Source organism: Tauraco erythrolophus, chromosome 7 (assembly GCF_009769465.1).
Source record: "Tauraco erythrolophus isolate bTauEry1 chromosome 7, bTauEry1.pri, whole genome shotgun sequence".
Taxonomy (NCBI): domain Eukaryota; kingdom Metazoa; phylum Chordata; class Aves; order Musophagiformes; family Musophagidae; genus Tauraco; species Tauraco erythrolophus.
Genome location: NC_141471.1, coordinates 42,965,438 through 42,970,144, shown reverse-complemented (window position 1 = coordinate 42,970,144; position 4,707 = coordinate 42,965,438).

Below are 4,707 nucleotides of genomic sequence, written 5' to 3'. Positions count from 1 at the left end.
GGCGACGCCGCGCTGGGCTCCGCCGGGCCCGGCACGGCTGGGCTCGGTGCTGCTCGGCACGGCTCCGCTCGCTCACTGTCTCCCCAGCTCCGTCCCCGCCGCAGCTCTACATGCAGCCGGCGGGACGGAGAGAGGGAGGGAGGGCGGGCAGAAGGCGGCCGCGCTGTCGCCTGTCAGAGCAGCGGCTGCCCGTCCCCGCCGCGGCACCCTCCCCTTTACAACAAAAGCGATCGGCAGCCGCGCAGAGTGCGGCACCGCCGGCCTCCCGCCCCGCCCCGCCGGCCCGCCCCGCCCCCGACCGCCCCCCTCACCCAGTGACACACTTTCCGCGCCGCCCGGGCCGCGGGCGGGAGCGCTCACGTGCGGCGGGCGCGTGCGGGCGGCGCGGGGGCACTGCGGCGGCAGGGATTGCCGCGGCGGCGGGGCTCGCGCGGGCACTGCGGCGGCGGCGGGGCTCGCGCAGGCACTGCGGCGGCGGCGGGGCTCGCGCGGAACGGGGGAGCGCGGGAGCGGGGCGGCGGGACCTGCTCGCAACGGAGTGTGCGCGGAGGCCCCCCCCGCCGCGGCGTCACCCCCGCCTAGCCGGGCGCTGCGGGGTGCGGGGGAGCCCCGCTGAAGTCACCTCCCTCGGCCGGGCGCGCCGGTGCTGCAACCGGCGCGGCGCTCGCCCACCGCGGCTGCAGCGCAAGTATGCGCCCGCGCCCGCGGCGCCGCGGGGCACGGTGACGGCCGGCGCTGTCAGCATCCGCCGGCGGGCTGCTCCGCCAGCGGGCGCCGGCAGGAAATGCCTCTGCTCTGATTGCCGCAGCTAATTAGCTCTCTCCAGTCCCCACCAGAGCATCTGACAGAGCACCCGTGCTCGGAACTGTCCCCGTGAGCCGCTTATTTTCTCACTGCAGGGGACAAGGAACATCCGGGAGAGACCCCTTCGCTACCGCGCAGCACCACCTCACCCGAAATAAATGCAGTAAAGTCTCCGGGCGCAGCGTCCCCGCTTCCCTCCCCCTCCAAAAAAACCGGAGGGATGCACCCTCAGGGACTGCACCTGGGTGTTAAAGCAGGGATGTCCCCACCGGGGGTGGCCGCACTCTCCCCCATCTCCCGCTCCCAGAAGAGAACCCACAAAGAAAACCCAGCGCAACAATGGGGATGGCGGGGGAGGGGGGAGAGAAGGCTCTCCGTTAAATGAACGCAGAGCCCAAAATGAAGCTCTGTCCTTCCTCGCCCCGCGGGAGGCAGAGGAAGATGCGGTGTTTCATGGTGTATTTTGACCTCCAGACTGAGAGCGAGGCAGCGGGTCACATGAGGTTAACAAGCGGAGGTTAAACGCAGCTAAATGTAGTTTACCGCCTCCTAATTTGGGTGAGTTTCCTTTCCTCTCGAATGAGGTAAACCGGTCAGTTTGGGCGAGCTTCCTCACTTCTCGAACAAGGTAAACGGGTGAGTTTTCCTGTTTTTCTGCCTGTGGCCATGCGCCTGGGAGGCATCCAGCTTTCCTCTTGGTCCACACACAGCACCCACTGCCGTCTCCAGGCCCTCCATCCCCCAGCCCTGATTTTCTACAGCAAAAGCTTCTTCTCCTCCTCATGTTTCTGGTTCTCCTCCTCATACTGACTCCAAACCACGTTTCCCGAGCCTTGCCACGTTGCCCTCTGGCTCTCTCACACAGCCCCTGCCTGCTCAGCTGGCCGCCAAGCAGTGCTGCCTGCTCTGGGCACGGCCGGGTATGGGCTACAATGTCCCATCCTCCCTTCCCATGCTAAGGGCACCTGGCTGGTTCTCTGTCTCGCTCCTCCACCTGGATGCTGGTCTTTGTGGACCGAGAACAAATTTAATGTATTTGAGATTAGCCCATCCTGCCATGTTGTCATGGTTTAGGCCGCGCCAGCAGCTAAACTCCTCACAGCCGCTCACTCACCCTCCCCCACCCGCCAGGGATGAGGAAGAGAATTGAAGAAAAAGAAAAAGACACCCGTGGGTTGAGATAAGAACAATTTACTACTGCTGCTACCAATATCTATATGTACAGATATGTACAATGATAAATATACACAAACAAGTGATGTATGGTGTAATTGCTCACCACCCCTTGACCGAGGCCCATCTCGTCCCAAACTAATGATCCCAAAACAGATAAATCCTGATACTGCAATCCTGGACGAGCGAGAGGCCCGAAAATAGAGAGCGAGACAGAGAGAGCACTCTGAGAGTCCAGAAGTGAGAGTCCCGGAAGGGCAAAGGCCCTTCCTTCCATCTGTCCCTCACTTTTATACTGGACATGACACTGCATGATATGGAATACTAATTGGCCAATTTAGCCCTCAATCCTAAATCTAAGTAGAAATTATAAGGAGAGTTGTGGTCCTTCCGTCTCAGCTATGCTCCCCCCTATCCTGTTGTGCTCCTGCACACTGGCAAGAACATGGCAGCTGAGAAGTCCTTGAGACCTCAGTGCCAACTATAAACATCAGTGCGCTATCAGCGCTCTTCTCAGAGCAAGTCTCAGACTAAAACCAAAACACAGAGCTCTTCTAGCTACTGAAAAGAAGAGCTAACTCTGTCCCAGCTGAAACCAGGACACATGTCAAACCACTCAGCAGCTGAAATTGGCCAACAAACTCAAAGGAGAAGATAGTCTATAAATCAAATTCTCTTAGGAAACCAAGCTGAACACCAGGAACAACACCAAGCAAATACTCTCTGCCCGTGTCTCTGGGATGTTTTTTGTTATTTTTGGATTTTAGCAAAGCAGATACTGGTATTCTATTTACTAACCAGTGGGTTACCAACCCTAGATGTTCACTGAGACTGCTAAAAAAACTACAGAACTTCAGCTCTTGCTGTTGGATAAGGCAGGAGACTTCAATTTGCAGGCAGGGGTGGAAGTGGTGCACTCAGAGGTGAGTATGCAGACACTGGCACTCAGACCAAAGGTCCACCTGGCCTGCAGGCAGTCTGTGGTGCTCAAGGGAGGTTCCAAGTTTTTCGGGTCCATGGACTCCATTCCTGAGAATGGCCAATAAAGGGAAGGACTGCTCCTCCACTTCCTTTATGGGCAAGGACAAATGTTGCTGCTCCTGCCTGGTGGGACAAGTAGGAAAGGCAACGTACACAGCTTCGTAGGATGACGTAGGGAGAGGTCATCACACCATTGTTCCCAATCTCAGTCTCTCCTATTTAGCACTAGGACAGGACTTCATCCCTCCCAAAGGGATTCCAGCCTTTAGTATCTTCTACCATCAGCTTTTGACACTCTCAGGGATCATTATAGCAGTTTCAGCTTGTTCTTGCTCTGGCCCTGCACTTCACAGCCCTGGAGCCACTCCCCATCCGTCTTCAAGAACGCCTCTGTTTTTTTTCTCTCATGTCTCAGATCAGTCTCTTCCTTAATGACGTTGGACTGCTCCCTGTGCTCCCATACAACATCCTCTCCAGTTCCTTCCTTGAGGTGGCTCCCCACACACATGTGAGTTGCAAGAGCCAAGCGCTTCTCTTAGGGACAGAGTATAGCAAAAGCAAGATATAGGCCCACCTCCAGGCCTTCCACTCAAAGTCCTTGTCCATAACATCAGAGGAAGCCAAAAGGTGTGTTTCCTGAGAAGGTCCAGCAGGTAGAGCTGGCTGTGGGTAGCCACAGGATGGTGCAACCGGTTTAACTGCCATCCTGAAGTTCCTAATGGAGAAGGTCTCAGAAATGTCCCTGTCCACTCCTGTGCTATAAGTCTGCTGGTCAGCACAAAGGTACAGACTGCCACAGTATTCCACGAGAGGGACTTCAGTGTTTGGATGAGAAAATTGTCTTAGCATCAAGGTTTTTATTCTGCCCTATAACCCAGTGGAGGACAATGCTCTGTCAATAGGTCGCAATATGGGAACCAAAGTTTTCTTGAAGCCTCTTTCCACTTACCTCTTCAAAACCCCACACAAACACCTGCCATAATAACCTGTGGCTCTGGGTGCTGACCTAGTTGTGGTGCCTGGGCTTCTTCTTGAGGGGCTTCTCTTTGATCCTAGCTTGGCCCCTAAAGCTCTAGTGTTACTTCCTGAGCTGCCATTTCGCTTCAAGATGTGACCCTCAGTGGATATTCCCTGATCCCCAGGAGGACACGTGATTCCCTCCGTGTTGTTTACCTTTCTGAGAAGGGCAAAACAAATCCTGGCATTATGGAGAGGCAGTGTACTGCTGGCATTCACAGTGGCGTGGCACCTCTCCAACCCGAAAGATGAGTGGGCTCTAGGATGACCACCTGAAGAGTGACTGGGAGTCCTTGTGTTTGGTCAGTCCTCTGAATCCTTCACCCTCCATTTGCTGAACGTGCCACTCTCTGCAGAAGTCCTGTGGTTCTTGGAAGAGACTGAAGTGAGACATTGACATGTGAAGGGGCAGAAGAGGGTAAAAAAGCACAGAAGGTGGGGCAGAAAGCTTCTACAACCCTCTTCCCACCCCTGGGAAGGAACACAAACATTTCCTCCTCTTGCCCCCAATCCCGCATGTGGAGCAGCTAAAACTGCATGTTTAAATTCCAGAGGTGGCAGAGTGACTCCCACCTGTGCTACTACTCTCCTACATCTGGATGGGAGATGGCACAACAGTGTTGTGTCAACTAATGCTGACTTGACTGTTAAGTGCAGTTGATAGCTGGATGGTGGGACAGGATGCACTTTGGCCACCTCACCAGAGGTATGTGGAGGCTGATGACTCTTTTT